Raw genomic sequence first — 24,322 nt, forward strand, 5'->3', positions numbered from 1 at the left:
GATCTGAGTTACCACATTATCATCTAGATCAGTGGTTTTCAAATATTTTCTTTCCACTCACGTACCACCTTAAGTAATCCTTATGCCATAGGTTCTCTGTGATTAGTAAGGGATTACTTCAAGTGGTATGTAAGTAGGCCATACTGCAATCCACTAAAGAGGTACTGGGCTTCTCCTCCAGGAAAAACAAGGACTGGTATGACGAAAACAACCAGGAAATCCAGGAGCTGCTGGCAAAGAAGCGATCTCCCCACCAGGCTCACCTTGCAAAGCCTTCCTGGCCAGAGAAAAAACGAGCCTTCCGTCTCGTATGCAGCCATCTTCAGCGCAAACTCTGGAAGATCCAAAATGAATGGTGGACTAGCCTCACCAAACGAACCCAGCTTAGCGCGGACATTGGCGACTTCAGGGGTTTTTATGAGACACTAAAGGCGGTGTACGGCCCCTCACCCCAAGTCCAAAGACCTCTGCGCAGCTCAGTCAGCGAAGTCCTCCTCAGTGACAAGATCTCCATCCTCAATCGATGGTCAGAACACTTCCAATCCCTTTTCAGTGCCAACCACTCAGTCCAAGAATCCGCCCTGCTCCAGCTTCCTTACCCGGGAAGAGACATATAAGGCAATTGAACAACTGAAAAATGGCAAAGCAGCAGGTATAGATGGAATCCCCCCAGAGGTCTGGAAGGCTGGCGGCAAAGCTCTGCATGCCAAACTGCATGAGTTTTTCAAGCTTTGCTGGGTCCAAGGAAAACTGCCTCAGGACCTTCGTGATGCCATCATCATCACCCTGTACAAAAACAAAGGCAAGAAATCAGACTGCTCAAACTACAGGGGAATCACGCTGTTCTCCATTGCAGGCAAAATCTTCGCTAGGATTCTCCTTAATAGGCTAATGCCTAGTGTCGCCGAAAACGTCCTCCCAGAATCACAGTGTGGCTTTCGCGCAAACAGAGGAACTACTGACATGGTCTTTGCCCTCAGACAGCTCCAAGAAAAGTGCAGAGAACAAAACAAAGGACTCTACATCACCTTTGTTGACCTCACCAAAGCCTTTGACACCGTGAGCAGGAAAGGGCTTTGGCAAATACTAGAGCGCCTCGGATGCCCCCCCAAGTTCCTCAACATGGTTATCCAACTGCATGAAAACCAACAAGGTCGGGTCAGATACAGCAATGAGCTCTCCGAACCCTTCTCCATTGACAACGGCGTGAAGCAAGGCTGCATCCTCGCACCAACCTCTTTACTATCTTCTTCAGTATGATGCTGAAACAAGCCATGAAAGACCTCAACAATGAAGACACTGTTTACATCCGGTACCGCATGGATGGCAGTCTCTTCAATCTGAGGGGCCTGCAAGCTCACACCAAGACACAAGAGAAACTTGTCCATGAACTACTCTTTGCAGACGATGCCGCTTTAGTTGCCCATTCAGAGCCAGCTCTCCAGCGCATGACGTCCTGTTTTGCGGAAACTGCCAAAATGTTTGGCCAGGAAGTCAGCCTGAAGAAAACTGAGGTCCTCCATCAGCCCGCCCCCCCCACATCTCTATCGGGCACACAGAACTCAAAACGGTCAACTAGTTTACCTACCTCGGCTGCACCATTTCATCTGATGCAAGGATCGACAAAGAGATAGACAACAGACTCGCCAAGGCAAATAGCACCTTTGGAAGACTACACAAAAGAGTCTGGAAAAACAACCACCTGAAGAAACACACAAAGATCAGCGTGTACAGAGCCGTTGTCATACCCACGCTCCTGTTCGGCTCCAAATCATGGGTCCTCTACCTGCATCACCTAAGGCTCCTAGAACACTACCATCAGCACTGTCTCCATTCCATCCTCAACATTCATTGGAATGACTTCATCATCAACATCGAAGTACTCGAGCTGGCAGAGTCCGCAAGCATCGAATCCATGCTGCTGAAGACCCAACTGCACTGGGTGGGCCACGTCTCCAGAATGGAGGACCATGGTCTTCCCAAGATCGTGTTATATGGCGAGCTCTCCACTGGCCACCGTGACAGAGGTGCACCAAAGAGGTACAAGGACTGCTTAAAGAAATCTCTTGGTGCCTGCCACATTGACCACTGCCAGTGGGCTGATCTCACCTCAAACTATGCATCTTGGCGCCTCACAGTTCAGCGGGCAGCAACCTCCTTTGAAGAAGACCGCAGAGCCCACCTCACTGACAAAAGACAAAGGAGGAAAAACCCAACACCCAACCCCAACCCACCAATTTTCCCTTGCAACCGTGCCTGCCTGTCCCGCATCAGACTTGTCAGTCACCAATGAGCCTGCAGCTGACGTGGACATTACCCCTCCATAAATCTTCGTCCACGAAGCCAAGCCAAAGAAAGAAGAAAGATGTAAGTAGGCAAAAAAAGGTTGAAAACCACTGCTCAAGATCCAATTGTTACTGAAATATTTTGCTTGAGAAAAACTGTCATTGGCTTATTTCCTTTGGAGTTATGAGACCGTCCACATAACGAGTTAATGAGGTACGATTAAAACAGTGGTCTTCAAAATTTTCTTTCAACCCACATACCACTTGAAGTAATCCCTTATTAATCACAGGGCACTTATGGCATCGGGATTACTTCAAGTGGTATAGGAGTAGAAAGAAAAGGTTTGAAAACCACTGATCGAGATCACTGATATTCAGTAGATAACAAACAAAAATGGACCCAGCACCGATCCTGGAGGCACACTACTCGACATAGGTTTTCAGTCTGAGAGGCAACCACGCACTGCCACTATCTGGCTTCTCCTTTAAAACCAATGTCAAAAAAATAGTTTATTAACTCAGCAGAATACTGAGCGTCTGAGCCTTCCTGACTAACAACCCGTCCGAGACATTGTCAAGGCCATTCTAAACTCCACGTAAGCATATCCACCCACAGTCGGGGCAGAGGGGGGGGGGAGAGGAGGCGGCGGCGGCGGCGGGGGGGGGAGAGGCGGCGGGGGGGGGCGGGGGAGAGGCGGCGGGGGGGGGGGGGAGAGGCGGCGGGGGGGGGGAGAGGCGGCGGGGGGGGGGGAGAGGCGGCGGGGGGGGGGGGAGAGGCGGCGGGGGGGGGGGGAGAGGCGGCGGGGGGGGGGGAGAGGCGGCGGGGGGGGGGGGAGAGGCGGCGGGGGGGGGGGGAGAGGCGGCGGGGGGGGGGGAGAGGCGGCGGGGGGGGGGGAGAGGCGGCGGGGGGGGGGGAGAGGCGGCGGGGGGGGGGAGAGGCGGCGGGGGGGGGAGAGGCGGCGGGGGGGGGGAGAGGCGGCGGGGGGGGGGAGAGGCGGCGGGGGGGGGAGAGGCGGCGGGGGGGGGAGAGGCGGCGGGGGGGGGGAGAGGCGGCGGGGGGGGGGAGAGGCGGCGGGGGGGGGGAGAGGCGGCGGGGGGGGGAGAGGCGGCGGGGGGGGGGTGGTGTGGGAGAGGCGGCTGGGGGGGTGGAGAGGAGGCAGCGGCGGGGGGGGGGGGGGTGGAGAGGCGGCGGCGTGCGCGTGCGCATTTGTGTCAGTTCTCCGGGACCGTGCCGCTTGGGGAAATAGACCTATGGTCATTTAAAACATCGACGTGCTCCACTGAGAAGTAGCCGAAGTGCAGAAAATAACGCAGCGGTGTTAAAAACAAAAGGGGCTCAGACCATGATCTGGTTTCCTCTTTTGAAAGCACATTTCAATGTTCCGTTTGCCATTTGATATGCCCTCCTTACACGGTTCAAGCGCAGTCCAACTCCTCCAGACGCGAGTCCCACGGTGCTGTCAGCGTGGACAGGTTCTGCGGCGCCCAACGCTGCCCGAGTCCGTGCGGGCTGGTCGATGAGCGATGTTGTCGTTTGCGGGCGAGGTCGAACTGGCGGACGGAACTGATGGGGCACTAAAATGGGATTGATGCCGACGACCTTGATTAAAGCTCTGCACGAATCCAGCTTGCCTTCCCCATACGCTCCTCAGTCCATCGTCACTCGTTCCTGTTCAACTGTTCATTGACCCAGGAAGCAAACTTCGCAGGGTGAATGACTTTATTTTGCAAAGAAATAGTTCGTCGCCTTTTCAGTCATTACCATTGAAAATTATATCTTCATTGGCACTTCATTTTCGGTTAATTCTAAAATTTGATTAACCTTGTAAATTTCAGGATCTGTCTCACTGATTAAAATGCTTGGACGTTCTTAAAAATGACATATACTTTGTCTAGCAATTCCACTTTCCTCATCCTGGTTTTTTTTGGTGGGACACACACCTGACCACATTTTTCTCCTGTCCATTTTCTGTTGCATGTAAATTGAGTAGTCCAATTTGCTCAATTTTTCCTGGTGTCTTTGACCACAAGTCCATCAGGCGGACAAAGAAAGAGGAGGACGCAATGGATACTGTGGGGTGGTTCTCTGAGCAAACCGTCCAGGTCACCTGGCAGAATGTCTCATTGTCAGTGTTCACAAACACCAGGATCTTGATCTGGTTGGCGGTGAGAGCAGCCCTTCCGGTCAGATCGCTCCTATACAATGCACATTGTCCCCCAGATGACTGCGGTGGATTGGAGACACTTGCTCACCTCTTTGCAGAATGCAGATTCGCTAAGAGAAGAATGTGAGGGTCCTTGTCACAGTTCATCCCCAGAAGCAGCGAGACAGAGGACTCTATGATTTCAGGCTGTTCCCAGGAATGCACATAGAATCAGATATCCAGAACTGCTGGATATCTGATGCCCTTGGTCTGCCCAAAACTTGCTGGTCTTTTGAGAGAATGTTGCCGACTGTCACGTTCCAGGCTGCAGGAATATGTGCTGATGGACGCACTGAGACTTGGTGCAGCCAATGCTAGGGCCTGTGGGGAAGGACCACAGTCTGAGACAGGGAAAGACCATCAAAAAAATAAATGGGGGGGGGGGGTGGGTTGGAGTAAAAACAAGGTGCCACATTGGTGACAATGATGTAAATAGAGAGGGTATGTAATAATGTACAATGATGAGAATGTATGGACAGGACGCTGAGTGTGAAGAGATTTTGCGTAGCTTTCTTTTATAAATAATTTATTGTGGTTTTCCTGGCTAGTAACCTCATGAAAATTTAAAAAATTTAAACATACAGACTTTTTTGGTCCATGATTCCATGCAACCCAATTAACCTAAAACCCCCTAATACGTTTTGAAGGATGGAAGGAAATGGAGCCACTGGAGAAAACCAATGCAGACATGTGGAGAATGTACAAACTCTTTACAGACAGCACGGGATTCAAACCTCGGTCCTGATAGCTGGCGCTGTAACGGTGTTGTGCTGTTGAATGAGCTCATCCTGTAGAACAGAATACTGGTATTTTAGTATTTAATAGAACATAGCTGATGATATTCTGCTACATATTTAACTATTCTGAGTTAGAAAGTTATCCTCTCCCCCGATCACTTCTCAGCTTTTTCTCTTCTACCCTTCCACCTACATCCACCTATGACCCTGTGTTCCTCTACTCCTCCTCCACCCCACCTTTTTATTAATGCACTGCCTGTTTTTGCTTATTCCTGATCAAGGCCCGGGTCTGAAATGTTGGTTAACTTTTACTTTCTATGGATGCTGCTGGAGTTTATGCATTGTACTCAATCCCAGCATCTGCAGACTCACTTGCTTAACTTGAGTTAGAAAAAAATTTAAATTTTGACACTTCACTATATAATACCCGCTACTTTACATACTCATTAATGCCTGATCTGAGGGAAGTAACTTTGCCAATGGATAGAGTTCCATGGTTTTAATCTCTCCTTTACCTGCCTTCTCTATTTTTCTCACCCCTCCGACCCACCACCCTGTCTCTCCAACTCTTCATTTGTCTTGGCCCCTTCCCATCCTCCACTTTTATGTTTGCTACCTCCCTTTTCCATGTTAACTTGATAAAAAACTCAACCTGAAAATTTTAGAGCATGGATGCTGCCTGACCTGCTGAGTTTCTCCGGCTTCTCTTTGTTCACTCACTTTGTTGTACGTGAATCAACTCACGTGTGTTTCTTAACAGCATTTCTCTTTAGTGATTAGAGATAAGCTATAAATGCCGACCTTGCCAGACATGCATCCTATTGCATTAGCAAATTAATGTAACAATGCACAGTAATGGAATGCATGAATATAACACCATGGATACAATAAGACTTTGCACGGTTTTCTTTTGTAACCATAAAGTTGATTTTAGGGGGGAAAAAAATCTCTGTAAAAAAAACTCTGACCCTGGACACAGAACATGCAGATACAAAATTGTTCACCAGTCCTTGGCTAAATGACAACTGAATAAATCATTTCAGAGCCACAAGAGTCCTGGGCGGGGGGTGAACGGGGGGGGGGGGGGTGTGGGGGGGGGAAGGGGGGTGTGGGGGGGAGGGCAAGAAGAATGAAAGTCTTTAGAAGTTGGGAAGAAATATTGTCTAAAATATTTGTCCGAGATGTCAGTAGGAACCTAAATTTTCTCACCTCCAGACCCTAATCAGTGAGGATTGGTAAAAACATCACCTCCACAATCTCCATCAGTACCAGAGCACCACATGGCTGTGTTATGGGCACCCTCCTCTACTTGTTTTACACTTATGACTCTATGACTTGGTATGAAAAAACACCATATACAAATTTGCAGATGATACCACAGTGATGGGTGGTTTTAAAAAGAGGCGATGAGTCTGCATACAGGAAGAGATTGAAAACTTGGCTGAATGATGTATTAATAACATCCTCGCATTCAATGCCACCAAAACCAACGAGCTGATTGTGGACTTAAGGAATGAAAAACCAGAGGTGTATGATCGAGTTATCATTGGGGGATCAGACGTGGAGAGGGTTGAGTACATTTATATTCATGGGAGTCACTATCTTTGAGGTCTTACCCTGGTCCCAACACACTAATGTCATCATGAAGAAAGCATGTCAGTGCCTCTACATCACAGGAGTTAGTGGAGGTTTGGTATGACATTGGAAATCTTTGCAAAGTTCTGCAGATGTGTCATGGAAAGTGTGCAGACTGGCTGCATCTCAACCTGGAATGGGGGCACCAATACCTCTGAGTAAAAAGCCCTGCAAAAGGTAGTGGACACAGCCCAGTACATCACAGGCAAAACTCTCCCCATCCTTGAGAAAATCTGCATGGAATGCTGCTGTTGGAGAGCAGCAGCAATCATCAAGGATCCACACTATCCAGAACATGCTCTCTTCTCACTGCTGTCATCAGAAAAGAGGTATAAGTGCCACCGGACTTGCACCACCAGGTTCAGGAACAGCTGCTACCCCTCCATCATCAGACTCCACAACAACAACCTCATTCAGAGACTCCTTTATGGACTCCTACTTTGCACATTATTTATCACTGAATATTTTTTTCTGCATTGCACCATTGGTTGTTTACATTTCTTTCTTTGTTTACATTTCCCTTTTTTTGTACACATATCTTTTTCTTCTACAGTTTTTTTGCACTATCAATAAGTAGAATTCTGCCTGGCCTGCAGGGAAAAAAATAATCCTAGGGTCGTATATGATGTCATGTAAATACTCTGACAATAAATCTGAATCTTGAAATTGGATTTGATAACTTCAAAACAATCATAGAAGCAGGAATATCCTATGGCTGGAGAAGTCTACAGCTCCCATTGGTTTGTTTGCCTCACACAGGTAGTATTTAAACCCAAATGCTGAGTCTTCAGATTTAATTCAATTTTTACACACAGAACGGTAGCAGGCCCTTCCTGCCCATGACCCAATTAACCTACAAACCCTGTATTTTTTGAAGGGTGGGAGGAAACCCAAGTAGTCATGGGGAGAATGTGCAAATTCCTTACAGATAGCGCCAGATTTGAACCTGAGTCATTGGCGCTGTAACAGCGTTGCACTTATTTAGTAAAAGAAGTGATAAGTCAGAACACTAAATGTGATGTCTATGTTATGGCAGCCTGCCTAAGTAATATGAATGTGAATAAGAAAATGTTTTCTAAGCCTTGGCTGAGAATCTTTTTATTTCACATTTCAGTTGATATCCTGTAGATGTAATTGGATTAACATGGTGACTTGTCAGCCACAAATGAGCCTGCAGCTGACGTGGACTGTTTACCCCCTCCATAAATCTTCGTCCGCGAAGCCAAGCCAAAGAAAGAATTGGATTAACAAGTACTTATAACCCAAGTCATTTCCATGTGTTATCTCAGCGCCCTACTGCTGCAACCATGGGATAATTCTGATGTTTGAATATCTTTCCCCATGTCACTTGCAGTTCAACAAGAAAATCTGCCAGATGCTGGGTTATTTTGCCTTTGTTTTTAATTCCCATAATTCAAATTGAGTTACAACTTGTGATTGCTTTGATCTTGGATTGTAGATTGAATTTACAATATTATATCGACATTTACAGAGGTATTCTTTCATATTAAGTTCCAAGTTCTTTTCCATGGTGTAAGGCTTTTTGAATTCTACATCCTATTGACCCTGTCTGAGTAGGTATAGTACACAATGTTGGATAGAAACTGAGTGTGTGTAAGTAAAATAGTTCAGAAACTTCATTTGGAAGCAGGTACATTTGGAAGAAGGATAATGAATGTTAGATAAGCACATGTCTAGAAGGAAACGATATTAAGATGAACGGGGCAGTGAGCCAATCAATGAAAGAGCAGAAATCCGATTCTGGTGTGAGATAAATATCAAAGTCTGTTTTGTTCATTTCTTAAAAATGTTTATTTATTCAAGATTTCTTTATTGTCATGTAATAGTACAAAACATATATTACACAAAATTGCTTTCTGCCTGCGGTAAGGCTGACAAAGTGTCACCATTAGTGTCAGCTGGAGCTCCTTACAGTAAGGGAGAAAGAAAACCTAAAGAGAGTTCCTTCAAAGTCACCAAGTGTCCATTAATTTGCCTCCAGTGCTCTCTCAGTGTCTCTGTAGGTGTGCAGACTGCTGTTCAATTCATTAGTAACCTGAGCTCCGGAATCGAACATCTGAAACGATCATGAAGCCCAAGGCCATTCGGGACCCCCACTTGCCGTCAGCACCCTCTTGAATCCTGGCTCTGATACCTGGTTCCCATGAGCCAGTCTCCAGCAGCTTGTAGCCCATGTGGGTCCCCTCTAAGTTGCCTACAGCTGCTTAAACCTTCGCTGGTCAACTGCTGTAATCACCAACCTGGAGGGTTGTGTCCTCTGCTTTTCCTCAGTGGGGCTGTTCTTCCCATTCCCACTACTCCCCTGAGTCTGCAATCCCTCTTGGTACTCCCCTGAGTCTGCAATCCCTCTTGGTACTCCCCTGAGTCTGCAATCCCTCTTGGTACTCCCCTGAGTCTGCAATCCCTCTTGGTACTCCCCTGAGTCTGCAATCCCTCTTGGTACTCCCCTGAGTCTGCAATCCCTCTTGGTACTCCCCTGAGTCTGCAATCCCTCTTGGTACTCCCCTGAGTCTGCAATCCCTCTTGGTACTCCCCTGAGTCTGCAATCCCTCTTGGTACTCCCCTGAGTCTGCAATCCCTCTTGGTACTCCCCTGAGTCTGCAATCCCTCTTGGCTGCTTCCGAACACAGGTGGTGCCACCTTGGGCACAGACCCGTGGTTGCAGAATTTTAGTTCAAAAACACTGTCAGTTCCTCTAACAGGCTGTTTAACGTTTGTACAGAGCCACAGCATTAGGACCGGGTGGTTGAAACCTTTGAAGCAGCACTGTGTCTCTGCTCCTTGCTCTCTCCCTAGGGCCCACACCAGCAGCATCTCCTGCAGTGCTGCCATTTTTTAATGCTCAAGTTTATTTATCATCTGATTGTACAATGTGATGAAACAACATTCTCTGGTCCTTGGTGCAAAACTCTGCAAACACACACACAGACATAACACACATACAGACAAAGAGTACATATTGAAATGGAGGATAAATATTTGGGAGAATTTGGTAAAGTTAGAGTAGGTTACATACATACATACATACATTTTAAAACAGATCTTATTTGAAAGACTGAAGAGTTCATATTCAGTAACATTGCAGGATCTTTGGAGACATGCACATTTCACAAGTAGGTGCTAATTGAAATGATGTCATGAAACGAATAGACCATTGTTTGGAATTGGAGACAGATTGGATAACTACAAGGGTTCTGACCATTCCGCAACGTACTCACAGAAAGGTCACTCTTGGGTTTTATTTATCGAAGACAACGGCTTGACCAAGAGAGAACTCCTGTTGTTTGCTGAAGAAGGTTGGGTTTTTTGCAAGTGAGAGAGTCACGTCACAAGGGCTTTCTGGCAGTTGGCAGTTGAGAAGACGAGCTCTCTCAGCTAGTGTGTGTGACACTGAAAGCAGCTGAACGGTGCAAGCCAGAAAGCTGGTTGGAACTGAAAAAAGCTCCAGAGCGGCAGATGGCTGGAAGTGTTTCTCTTGGAATAAGGGGAACAGAAAGGAACTCTGTGATAGCCTGAAAGAAAGAGGTTGCCATCTGGAGAACCCTGATGGGGCAAGTTTCATCAGTGAGACCTTGAGGTGACTAATGGTGGTACCTCAGTTGTGGAAATCCTGGAACAACAAATCTCTCTGTGCAAATCCTACAAGAACCTTCCTGAGTGGTAAACATTTACCTTTTGAGCACCAAAGCCTGGTGAACTTTATACTTGTTAAATTCTGTGCACAGTATAACAATAGCCTGCAACCAGAGAACTTGGAAGAAGGAGAAGTGAGATTGAACTGTGAACCAAAGACCTTTTCTTAAATTTACACACACATTACATACATGTGTACTTAGAATTAGAGGGGGGGGGGGGTAATTTGGGTTAGTTAAGTATAGAGATAAATTAAAGTTTGATTCTATTTTCATGATTAAAGTTGATTAAAAACAACTTTTGTTTTAAAAACTACTTGTCTTGGTGAATGTCTATTGCTGTTGGGTTTTGGGGTCCTTTGGGCTCGTAACAGTATGGATATACAAATATTAAATAAATAAATATGATTGTTAAATTAATTTCAGAGTCACAGAAGGTTTGTATGAGCAGTTCATCAGCCATTCAACCCATGGGAAGGAGCTATTACCCAGCCTGGTGGCTCTGGCTCTGATACTCCTGTATCTCTTTCCTGACGAGTAAATGGAAGATGCTGCATAGGAGATGGTAGGAGTCTGCATTGATTTTGCAAGCTCTCTTTAGACAATAATCATGTCCATGGGTGTGGGGAGGAGGGGAGGGAGACCCTAATGATACTTTCTGCCACCCTTATGGTCCTGTGGCTTGACCTCCAACCTGATGCTCTACAGCAAACGTACCACACTGTGATGCAGCTAGCCAGGATGCTCACAATAGGGCTCCTGTAGAATGTTGACAGGATGGTGGCTGGTAGCCTTGCCCATCTCAATCTTTTCAGGAAGTACCATTGCTGTTGCACCTTCCTGTCAAGTGAGGAGATGTTTTATTGGATTCGTCACACCTTAGGTGAACTCCGAGGAACTTGGGGCTCTCCACTCTCCCCACTAGCATGGAGGGTGGTCGTCCCTGATCCTTCTGAAGTCCACGATCATCTCCTTCACCTTGTCCACATTGAGACTCTGGGTTGTTACTCTTCCACCAGTCCATGAGATTTTCTACCTCTTCTCTGTAGTGCACTTCATTGTTGTTGCTAATGAGGACAACTACTGTCATGTCATCTGCAAACTTGATGACTCTGTTAAAGCTGGATCTGGTGATGCAGTCATGGGTCAATAGCGTGAACAGGAGCAGGCTGAGCACACAGCTCTGAGGTGCACCAGTGCTCAGTGTGATGGTGATCAAGGTTCTGTTGTCGATCCGGACAGACTGTGGTCTTTCTGTTAGGAAGGCCAGAATCCAGTTAAAGAGAGGGGTGTTGAGACCCAGTGAGGACAGTTTCCCCCACAAGTCTCTGGGGAATGATCATATTAAATGTTGAGCTGAAGTCATTGTACAGCAGCCAGGTGTATAAGTCATCGTTCTCAAGGTGGGACAGGACAGAGTGGAGGGATAAGGCCATAACATTATCAATGGAATGGCTCCATCTGTAGTCAAATTGAAATGGGTTTAGTGTCTCTGGGAAATGTTCTATCATCAGACACTTGAAGAATTTCATAATGGTGGAGGTCAGTGCCACTGTGTGGTAGTCATTAAGACCTGCTACTGTCGTCCTCTTTTTTTTACCAGGATAATGATATCTGACTTGAAACCTGCAGGGACGATGGACTGCTGACATGTTCAAAACATCCGTAAAGACCTCTGACAATTGGACTGCACACTCCTTCAGTACTTGATCAGGTATATTGTTAGTGCCTTGTGTCTTCACATTGGATAGATTTTACCTCATCTTAGTCACGGCTATGCAATTCAACCTGTGCCTGAATCATTCCTGTCAGTTCAAATCTTGATCTAGAACTGTAAAATGTTTTTAAAAAAATCATTAACATTTTGTTTTTCTTCCTTGTTTGTTATGAGTGAAATGTTTTCATGTGATTTGCTGCTTTGCCTGCTTGACGACTTCATAACTGTTTTGCACCAAAATCGCCTTGTACTAATGACACTCATTGTTGGAAAAGATCGAGTTTTCACTGCAGTGATAGTAAATTATGATGGGACCTTTCCTCAAGGTCAATGGTGAACTCCATTGCTTTGCAACTAAGTGCATATTCCAGCTGACGTCCTTGTGAATATGCTGGCTGAGATCAAGTAACACAGAAAAGTGATGCAGTATGTGAACTGAGCCAGAGAATATCTTGGTTCCAACACTTTCTAATGAATTATTAAGGGGCACTGATCTTATGGAAGTAAAGCATAATCATATTGTCAGCATGACAAACTTGGTCAGCATGGACCAAATGTAAAACTAATAGCATTATTCTTTTGAATCAGTTTTAACTTCTTTTAGCAGCATTTATTCCATGAATTTACAATCACCACTGGTGAATATTAGTAAATTATCAAGGTTCCTAAACCTCTTTTATAAGAATGGCTTCCCATATATTAGCAGTATTTCAGATTCAATTTTTGTAAAAGGTTAAATATAACTATTGCTTTCATTTGACTGCAGCTGCAAAGGTTGCTAATATTGGCCATTTGGTGGTGCACTATACCAAATCTTGTTTGCTCTGCAGTTACTGCAAGCATTCCTTAGGCAAGCACTATACTGCATTGCACTTGGTAATCAACATTAAAGTTCACAGCAACCTCAAGACTTCCATGCAAACATAGCCTAACCCTGAAATCACACAGTTGTGAGTCCGTACTATCAATTTCGAATTCCAATTTGTTCCCATGCTTTAGCATCCCCACCATTCTCACAATCCAGTTCAATTTTAGTTCAATTATTCAATAATTCTTCATGCCCAATGTGCTTTCAGCTCTATAGGTTAATGGTTTTTTCAGTATGGAATGAAGATATTCTTTACACATTCCGATCTGCAGTGATAGTAGCATTAGCTTGTAGGATGGACTTCTTCCACTGGAGTACCCAGATCTGATCCTGCAGCATTTGGAGCCCCATGAAAGAGATCACATTAGACCCCAAGGGATCACTGAAGTTTATGTTTTACTTGCAGAATATTGATTCCTGCCCTATTCTCAATGTCTTGATTGAAACAAGTTCCATGTCTGTCTCATGTGCTGTATTCTTTTTCGACTTTGTTTTTTTTAACATACGATGGGTTTCCCATTGTAAGTTGAGGAGCACCTTGGACATTTCCTGTTACTAATTATTAGCATCACATGGAACATTTTGATCATTAAAGGAGCACCCACAGTTAGCAGGCTGAGTTTTGATGAAATTCTGGTGGCTCAGCACTAGGCAGGCGAACCGGCTTCGTTTGTAAGCCACACGGCGGGGCAGCCGGCCAAAATGGTGCCATTAGGGGTGTTCCCTTCCTCCCAGCACAGGGCTCAGAAGCCCGTGCTGGGGAACCACGTGACACCCGGGTGACGTCAGGGCTCGCCAGCATATTTCTCAGCCAGGTCCGGGTTGGGATAATAAGTACAACCCAGCAGCCTGCAATAAACTAGTCTGCTCACTGAACTCAACCCGTCTGGTTGTGTGTGTTATTGCAGGAGCAGTGTAGCTGCCACTATAATTGGTGACCTCAACTGGTTCTAAGACTTTGAACCCATCATGAGCGAGCCTGGGATCAGCGCTATAGCCGTGAAACTGTCTGACTTCTGGGTTCAGGAGCCGGAGACATGGTTCGGCCACGCGGAGGCTCAGTTTAATCTCCGCCAGATTTCGTCCAAAACGACCAAATTCTACCATGTGGTCACTGCCCTGGACTAGGCCACTGCCAGACATGTGCTGAACCTTGTTCAGCACCCACCCGCTGAAGACAAATACAAGACCATCAAGCAAGTGCTTACCAGATCCCTCAGACTATCCAGACACCACCATGCCGCTCGGATGCTGCACCTCGACACCCTGGGGAACAGTTCCCCAATGGAGCTGATGGACGAGAGGGGAGGGGAGATCTTTTACCATCTTCACCGACCACAAACCCCCTCACCCAGGTGCTTGCGATGGCAAAGGATCCCTGGTCGGCCCGCCAGCAGCATCACCTCTCCTTCATGTTGGAGTTTATCACTGACATTCGGCACAAGGTGGGGAAGGACAATGTGGTTGCCGATGCACTCTTGTGACTGGCCATCTGGGGGCTGATGCCCGGTCTCGACTTCGACCAGCTCACCCGGGACCAGAAGTCTGATGAGGAGATGAGGGCCTTCAAGACTGCCATCATGGGCCTGCGGTTCCAAGACCTCCCGACTCCGAGCAGCGAAGGCACCATCCTGTGCGATATCTCCATGGGCACCCCACGACCAGTGGTTCCCCAGCAGTGGTACAGGCAGGTCTTCCATCGCATCCACAACCTTTCACATCCGTCCATCAGGTCCACGGTCCGGATGGTGGTAGAACAGTTCGTATGGCATGGACTGCGGAAGCAGATCGCAGGCTGGGCCAGAACATGCACACATTGCCAGATGTCCAAGGTGCACAGACACACCAGGGCACCCGTACAGGAGTTTGAGCACATCCGGGAATGGTTCAGCCACATTCATCTGGACATCGTCGGGCCCTTACCCATTTCCCGGGGCAACCGTTACCTGTTTACGATGGTGGACTGCACCACTCGCTGTCCTGAGGCGATCCCGATGCCAACCTCCATCGACTCCTGCTCCCGAGCACTGTTGCATGATTGGGTCACCCGGTTTGGCGTCCTGGGTCACTTCACCAGTGATCAGGCTGCCCAGTTCACATCAGCACTTTGGCCACAGCTTGCCAACAGGTTGGGTATCCAGCTACAATGTACCATGGCTTACCACCCGCTGGCCAATGGACTGGTCGAATGTCTGCACCGCCACCTTAAGTCGGCACTTATGGCCCACCTCACCGGTCCCGACTGGGTGGACGAACTGCCTTGGGTGCTCCTGGGCATCCGGTCCACTCCCAAGGAAGATCTGCAGGCGTCATCTGTTGAGTTGGTCTTCGGTGCGCCGCTGGCACTACCTGGTGAGTTCATCAACGCACCTCACAATCCCCAGCGGTTGCCGCACGAACTACTTCCTCACCTCAGGGCATGCTTGGACTTGTTCGAACCCCCACCACTGCCCAGGCATGGCACCCACCCGTCTCATGTTCCTGGCGAACTGCTTTCTGTGGAGTACATTTTCATTTGGCGGGGCCCAACCACGGCACCTCTGCAGCGACCGTCCGAGTACCCATGCAGGGTTGTACAGCGTACCAGCTCCACGTTCACTCTGGACATTGGTAGCAAGCGGGAAATGTTTACCATGGACAGGCTGAAGCCAGCGCACCTCGATCCCACTGAGCCCGTGATTGTAGCCCAGCCCAAGAAGTGCCGCAGCCAGCCAAAATGGCGCCATCGGGGGTGTTCCCTTCCTCCCAGCACGGGCCTTAGAAGCCCGCACTGGGGGACCATGTGATGCCCAGGTGACGTCAGCGCCCTCCAGCGCGGTTCTCAGCCAGGTCCGAGCAGGGAGTATAAGTCCAGCCCAGCAGCCTGCAATAAACTAGTCTACTCACTGAGCTCAACCCGTCTGGTTGTGTGTGTTATTGCAGGAGCAGAGTAGCTGCCGCTACAAAATGTTCTTTCCATTCAAAACAACAGCTGAGACAGAAATGGAACTTGTTTCAATCAAGACATTGGGAATAGGGCAGGAATCAATATTCTGCAAGTAAAACATAAACTTCAGTGATCCCTTGGGGTCTAATGTGATCTCTTTCATGGGGCTCCTAATGCAGCAGGATCAGATCTGGGTACTCCAGTGGAAGAAGTCCATCTTACAAACTGATGGTACTATCACTGCAGTTCGGAATGTGTAAAGAGACGGGTAGATTTTATAAGAAGCCCCTCCTCCAACAGTGCAGCAATACCACATCTGCAATTAATATTTACACCAGGCATATTAGCAACATCTGAAGTCTGTCATCAAACATTTCCTAAAGGAGGTCACTAAAGTCTGTATAATTTTTAAATTTAATTTAATGTTTACTTTACAGATACAGCACTGTAACAAGCCTTTCTGGCTCAAGTGCCTGTGCCACTCAAATACACCAATTAACCTACAAGCCCCCGTACAGTTTTGGGGAATGGGAAGAAACTGGAGCACCCGGATGAAGCCATTCAGACACCGGGAGAATGTATAAACTCCTACAGACTGTACTGGATTCAAAACTGAGTTGTTGGCAATGTAACAGTGCTGCACTAACCACTGGGCTAACTGTGTGCCACCCTAATTTTCTGCAGCTTTGACTGTGAATATTTTATTTGGACACACACACGAGACTGCAGATGCTATAATCTGGAGGGGAAAAAAAAACCTGCAGGTGGAGCAGCATCAGTGGGAGAAAAAGAATCGTTGGTGTTCAGGCCGGAGCCATTGATCAAGACCTGTCTTGATCAATGGTTAGGACCCCAAAACTTCGACCGTTCTTTTTCAACTGATGCTGTTCCACCTGCTGAGTTAATCCAGCAGATTGTTTTAGATGTGATCTATTATTTCATATAAATGATATTTTTTCTCCTGTGAGGTCATTTTGTTTTTTAGTGTATCTGTGTGGCTACAGCAACCAAGAATTTCAGTGCACTTGTACGTTGAACTCATGCGTATGACAAGGAACTCTTGTCATCATTATTATTATCAATGAGACAAAGGCCTCAGCATTATTCACTCTTGCCAGAGACCAGTAGAGGGTGGGGGGGTGGGGTAGGGGATCTGTCAGCTGTGCTCACTCCACAGGCTTTGCCAAGATGCAGTGTCCCATTACCTGTCATTTGCAGATGCTGCATTTCAAGTTTGTTTTATACTAGAATCAAACAGGATTGCATTCACTCACTGACTGTTCAGGTAGAGTACAAACTTGACTATAAATCAGACTGATCAACATCTGGTATTCCAGCAGGAATCTATTGCCTGGAAGTTCAATCACAAACTTTTGATTTTTTTTAATAGCCACAATGAAATTGCAAATTGAGTTTCCTCAGAGTGAAATGCAGTAAGGACTATGTATCCACCCAAAGGCCAAGCACTTCCTTTGAATCACTGTTCAGTATTCTGAGGTTTCATGGGTCTTTGTGGTCCAGGCTGCAGGGTTCAATATTGTGCACCACCACTCAGTGGTCCAACAAGTCTTGTCCTACTGCTCACCAATGTGATGGCTCTTTTGTCCAACAGTTATTTTTTTAAATTCCTCATCCACTGAGATACTCATAATTTTCTATTGATATCAATAAAAATATATTACATGGGTAAAATGTGGTGGTGTTATTAAAATCTAATTAAGGCCATGGATTAATGTGAGCTCACAATTGATTATTTTCAGTACTGATGCAAACCCATTGATTATGTTTTAAATGTCATATCTCCACTACAATGGTGCTGAGAGACAGTTGAACAAAACCTGCAAAGTTATTAAGGAAATATATTAATAACTGACAACTTTACCTCATGTATGATTTAAAGTAAAATTGTGGTGTGCAGAGTAGTATTTCATCATACTACAGAAAATAGCACAGTTTAATAATATTTCACTGTTCCTGAATCATGTTTAATGTAAGAGAGGTAGTTTATTTTGACCAGTGTTGAAATTGCTACATCTAAGTCTATGGTGCAGATTTGGAGTGAGAAATTGTGCTTAACTAGACAATTGTGCAAATAAGTTTGTGTAATGTATAATAAGTTGTATTTATTCTTCCATTTTCTTGAAGTTGCTGCCTACTGTTGGATATCAACTACTTCTTTCAGTGCAAGTATAGATTTTGAGTTTAAATAAGGTATTGAATTGTGCAGCCTCATTCACCCTCAGGATTTTCTCATCCTGCAATCCTGTTTCTATTGACTCCCAATGGCCAGCCACCAGGAATATAAAACCAACTTAATTATTTCCCTCCTGTTTTGTAGAACAGTACTATACCACATGATACATTTGTCTTTTAGGCCTTTCAAGGAACTTTATTCACCCATCTCCAATTTTGTATTAGGGAGTCAACTCAATAATATTGGGTCACTCTATCCACCAGACAACCTTCTTGGGGGCCATGGAAGGTGCATATGCATGACACATTTTGCCCTTCACTTTAACTTGAAATATGCTCAACCTTTCAAAACCATTTGTGTGGCCCATCATAGACCAAGTTAAGAAAATTGCTCTCAAGGGGAGGATAATAAGAATGAATGTCAGAGTTGGCTAATCTAAACAAAGTATAAAAACAATATAGAGATAAATACGGTTTTCTGGATTTTAATTCAAATGTATCAAGAAAAAAGAAAAAAATACATATGCTGTTGGGAAAAGAACAGATAAAGTTCAACATTTGACAATGGCCACAGTTTCAATTCAAATTACTTCACATTAGATTTGATCTCTGGGCTGTGCTTAATGAAGTTATTACCATTTTCAATTGGTTTCCTTTGGTTTCTCTCCCAGCCTCATGCATATCCCTGCAACATTCTGGATTTGTGACCTGCATATCTGTTTCCTGTATTGACATTCACAAATGCATCTTCCTGAACTATTCTGGGCCCAGAATCCAATGACAGGAGAGAGTGAGAGATCTGTGCACAGTGAATGAATGAATGAGTGTTTATATTTATATGCATAAATTAGATGCAGTGAAAGTCTTGCTTGCTGCAGCTTCCCAATTTTGAAAAACATACTAACAATAATTTAAGTATAATTAATATGCCACAAAGAGGATAATAAATATCGAAGGACGAGAAAACAGAATAATAAATATTCACTGAGTAACTCCTATCTCACAATAATTTTCCATGACTTCTTCAGTTCCAAACTACAATTTTCAATTCAGATCTGTACATTCTCTGTATTACAAGAAGCAATGCCAGCATGAACTGAACAAATTTCCTGCCAATGCTCTCTAGGATGTATCCCTTGGTTCCTGTTTCCAACAGTAACCATGTTCTTCTTTAAGTTCCATCCCCTGCCAATAGAAACTGCACCACACCATCAGTGGTCATTTTATTGCACCTTGACAATTTACTTCCAGAGTTATTTGCCTATTTCACAGTGGCCTCAGGCTTCCCACTTTTAACCACTAACTGGCTTTCAACTTCACCCCACAACTCGACTGGAATTACTTCCATTACTTTTAAAGCATTTAGGTTGTTATTATTCTATCCCCTCTCTTTTTATATTGGATTCTAAATCCATTGTCCAATCTGCTCTCTTCAAAGTCCCCACTGCCTCCCTACAGACCTCACCAATTCTTTGCAGAGAAACCCATCATTTCTCTCTCAAAGAAAATGCATATATTTAAGCCTCGAGCCTTCAATGTCTTAAACTAATTGAATATATTTCCATTTCATACACAAATCTAAATGTTACTCTAATATTATTAAATTAATCTTATTTTTACACTGAAATTGCACCCTTTCCTGATGCTCAATTCAATTGTTTAGTTGAATATAGTTCATTACCATCTTTTTCTGCCTTGTAATGCATGAAAACAATAGACAAATCAGCCAGGAAAACATAATTTCCATTCTTCAACATCAGCCTGCTGGGAAATAGACCCATGCGTTTTTTTTCAAAGAAATGAACAAGTTGTAAATCTCCATGGGATGCACAAGAGTCAAAAGAATTACTGCACCACAGATGAAAAGTAAATACTAAGACGAGTTTCCATAGCAACAAGTGCACATAAACCACGAGTGCTTTTTGTAATACAGTATTAATTTACTGACATTTAATATCAGCGGCCAAGCTTAAGTGTTCCAATCTATTTATAGGCAGCAATGACCAGAATGCTAACCTGCAATTCTTGGGTCACTGTTGTCAAAAGCCATTGTAACAAAAATGAAAAGCAACTTTAAGGGAGACATTTGAAAGAAAATGAGGAATACCAAGAGCTATATTGTATCTCTGTTGTTTGGATTGAATATCACTGTTGACTGCTATTAAAAATAAAGTCTCAGGTGTTGCGGTAAGATACTGATGAAACTGTCAGGACATTTCCCCATGCTATTGTCAGCAACCTCCACATTTCTAGGCATGCAGAGATAAATGCAGAAATTGTTTTTGAACATTTAGCACTGAACAGTAAGGTGCGTCCTGTCACTGGGCTTCTTGCAGAGTTTAATGCAGGAGAAGGAAACTTGGACAAAACTCCTTGCCCTCACTTTCTGTCTTTGCCAGAGAGTTGGGACTAGACATTACACCTTAGACTACATGGTAGGGACCTCAAATTAAAAAAAAACTAGATATGTTCATCAAAAATTTAATTTTGAAAACAATTAAAATTGTTAAAATTTGTTCAATTAGATTTCTTTTCAAAAATGTAGTTTCAAATTCAGTGTTTTTTTTGGATTAAACTGTGTTGTCTTTTAACATAGTTAAGTTCTAGGTTATTTTAATATTTAAAATAAATTTGTATTTTTTTAACAGAGATAATCTACATCAGCTCCAATGAAGTGACAAAGCAACAATCTCATGATTGATTTCCAGTCCATGCTTGTCTCACCAATAAGGAAATTAGGCTCACAATCACCAGATAAGAAAGAGTAAACACCGCCAGAGTTTTCACTCCTCCTAACTGAACAATGTGTTAGGCTTTGTCTTGGGAGTTGGTTGGATCTTGAGGAGACATAGAAATCTGGATGCCAGGCTGGGTTAGGAATAAATTATAGGGCTTGCAAATTGGAGACAAGAGAGGATGACATACACTTCATTCTTTCACAGTTGACTGAATTGATCATTGTTTCAAGAATTAATTAATCACATAGCATTGATTGTATAAGACAGATTTTCTTTTAACTGGTTAGATGGAGTCATTTGCTATTAACTTAGAGATTCTGCCAGTAACAACAAGAGTGAACAAGGAGAAGCTAGAACACATTGAGTCAAGCAGAATCCATAGAGTCAGTCAATGTATTGGGTTGAGACTCCTGAAGGTTGTTGCCTCAGGTATTAAGTGAGCTGAAATAAATTCTTATTTATAGTCCATTGATATTATCTCCATAACACGCACATTGTTTGACCATTAGGGAAAAGCGCATCACGAAGGTAGAGAATTTACTTTCAAGAAAAATTATTAAACTGGATTAAAAAAACCTAAAGTTTAATAAGCAAAGATAACATTTATCTTGTAGAACTAGATGATACTGAATGGTTAGGCAAAGCTTTCTGAATAATACTTGGGCATGATCCATCCAGGGATACTAAACCCCTGATACCAGATTCAGACTGCATTGGCAAGCAATAGCAACTGAAGCAACCGCTTATTTTTCATTTAGTCACTCTGTGAGCTCAACCAAAGTTTCTCATCAAACTCTGTTCTGTTAACAGGTCTGATGTTGCGCATGATAGAAATCCAGAGCTTCTGCTTGGGGAGCCAAAGGCTTGGAAGCCATTGGTGAAGAGGTAGAAATCAATACAAACAATCGTTTGGAAGACACAAATCCTCTTCTGCATCATCATTCTACACTAATGTTGATTGTTCCTGGTCATTGAGACAAATTTGTGCCACTCACAAAGATTCCCTACTGCCCATTGTCAAATTCTCCAAGAACAGAGATGCCCTTTCACCCGGCACACATTATACACATTACGATAATGTGCTTAGTAATCATTGGGGGTCCTGTGTCCCTGCTGAGCCTCCTTTGTGTGGTCCCACTCCTGAAACAGATAATGAGTTGAGGTGCCTGTTGTTAATTCTTGTGTTGCTGGGCAGTGGTGTGGTTGGCTCCTTATCTTTCTGTAACATAGAAGCCATGATTTGGAATGAAAATTATGTTAGTTGAGAAAAGACTTGAGGCTTCAGTGAGCTGCTTCACAGAAAACAAAGGATGAAACTGCAGGAGCAATTGAGTATCCCAATGAACCATTTAAAAAAATATTGTAGTGGCCCACAGCCGTTGCTGCAGGCTGATACAGAAGACGCCGTTCAAACATGGCAATTGAGCGGGCTGTATGAGGTGTCAGTGGCCTGTTTCCATAGGCCGTTGCAAAATGGGGTCTGCCAGCCAATTGCTGGCAGAAAGGGCCAATCGGCGCCCAGGTTGGCACAAACCACAGCCATTGACGTCACTGCAGCAAAACGGGCCAATCACTGACAACGGGCTGTAAGGACACCAATCAGAACCTGAAGGGACACGGGTTACCCCATCGGTCACATGGCAGCCAGGTCTGCCTGACTATATAAAAGAGAGCAGCCAGTTCATTAAATCAGTGTCAACTGCACTCTTTGGTGTGCCTCTTATTTCTGAGCTAGAATCTTGAGACATGCCACAATATTTAATTTTGAAATGAGAGCTAGGGCTTTACCCTTTGGAGAGAAGTATGATGAGAGGAAACATGATAAAAATATACAAGATATTAAGAGGAATAGATGTGTGATATAATGAACTCCAGCACCCAATATCTGCACCAAAGCTTGTTTTCATCAGTATACAACTTTACAGAACATAATGCAGTAAGGGTCTTAATAGAGGATTATCCAGGCAATGACCTTTCACAAATCTCTCAGGAAGGTGGCTGACATTTGATGATTGGGCTAAATCTGCACTGGTGTTCTAATTGTTCAAGTAAATTTGTAGCCATTGTTTAGTGTAGAATTCCATCTGATTACTGTCAGATTTGCAGCACATATCCCATTCCAAATGTTCCACCATTATCTCCAATAGAAGGGTTCCATCAGGTCTCCCAAATTCAGTAATCTCTTTGAAATTGTTGTCTCTGGACCCCTTCTGTTATTTCACTATTGCTTGGCTATTGTTGATTATTCTTCATTTTCCTTTTGTAATATACTTTTAGTAAGGCTTTTATCTCAAGTCATTTCATTATGAATGCTAAGTGTCAAATATTAAAAATAAACTAATCGGACTCCAGCCTCATTCTCTTCTCCCTTTTCCTGTCCAGAAGATGATTCATGAGAGTAATATCACACATCAGCAGATTTAGGAATAGGTTCTTTCCCATTGTTATTAGACTCCTGAACAAGCCTCACATGAGTAAAATAACATTGCCTGTATTCTGTTCTAACTATATGTTCTCTAACTCTACGTTCTGCAGTGTTTACATAACTATACCATGTACGTGTTAACTAGCTCGACTGCCCGCAAAATGAACTCTCTCTGTACCGTGGAGCATATGATAATAAACTTGGACCTGAAAGTACAGTCAACCTCCATAGGGCTACTTTGATCTCTCATATTGAGCAACAGGAGATGGCACAAAGAAAAGATGGGAGTTTATGGAATTGTGCGCATACAAATGCTCAAACTAAACAGGAACGTGAAATTTCACTTACCTTATATGTTTAGCCTTTGAATCAATGACTTCCCATCCCCCCCCCCCCCACCCCACCAAGTATAACAATTAGTGTTAATCCACCACTACTTCCTCCTGGTCTTGCAAGTTCCCCCCCACCACCCTCCACCGGAAGTATAGATTCAATTCTCTTCTGAATACTATTACCCTAGTGTCTTCCACCATTTTTAGGCTGTGTATTCCAGATTGAAACAATTCACAGCCTTGGAAATAAATCCAATATCCCCATGTTCTCATGCCAATTACCATGTCGTTTTGTTGCCAACTCATTTGTGGAAACAAATGAAAACACAATGCTGGACAAAGTAGGTCAAACCATGTCCTTTATACAGCAAAGGTTAAAATTGCATAACCGATGTTTTGGGCCTGAGCCCTTCATCAAGATATGGAAAAATGTCAACAGGCGTCTGAACAAAAGAGTAGGGGAAAAGCATGTTCGCAAAAACAGGAAGTAATAGGTGGAGAAGGGAGGGAGGGGACAGCAGTGAGCAAGGGGAGGAGGGATAGCTAGGTGAATAGAGAGGGAAGGGGAGGAGAACAGGTTCGCAGAAATTGGAAAAGTCAATGTTAATG

At 44.5% G+C, this 24,322-nt stretch overlaps 1 protein-coding gene and 1 long non-coding RNA gene across 5 annotated transcripts in view; one reads left to right on the forward strand and one right to left on the reverse strand.

Annotated features, from left to right (window-relative positions):
- LOC138763499 (flavin-containing monooxygenase 5-like) overlaps window positions 1-5,264 on the reverse strand; it is a 72,944-nt gene extending 67,680 nt beyond the window's left edge. The window contains exon 1 of one of the 3 annotated variants that reach the window (XM_069937764.1): window positions 5,224-5,264. The gene's annotated coding sequence lies outside the window, so the exon portion shown is untranslated. Of the gene's footprint in view, window positions 1-3,696; window positions 4,595-5,223 lie in introns of those variants that run through there. The other 2 variants (XM_069937763.1, XM_069937762.1) reach the window with 2 other exon arrangements.
- On the forward strand, window positions 2,679-23,598 carry LOC138763500 (uncharacterized). 2 transcript variants are annotated; one of them, XR_011357616.1, is made up of 4 exons: window positions 2,679-2,881; window positions 10,941-11,079; window positions 12,118-12,228; window positions 21,767-23,598. It is a non-coding gene; the product is annotated as an uncharacterized lncRNA (long non-coding RNA). The 2 variants fall into 2 exon arrangements; XR_011357617.1 differs by having other exon boundaries at window positions 12,147-12,228.
- Window positions 23,599-24,322: the final 724 nt, after the last annotated feature.

This window comes from Narcine bancroftii, chromosome 5 (assembly GCF_036971445.1).
Source record: "Narcine bancroftii isolate sNarBan1 chromosome 5, sNarBan1.hap1, whole genome shotgun sequence".
NCBI lineage: Eukaryota > Metazoa > Chordata > Chondrichthyes > Torpediniformes > Narcinidae > Narcine > Narcine bancroftii.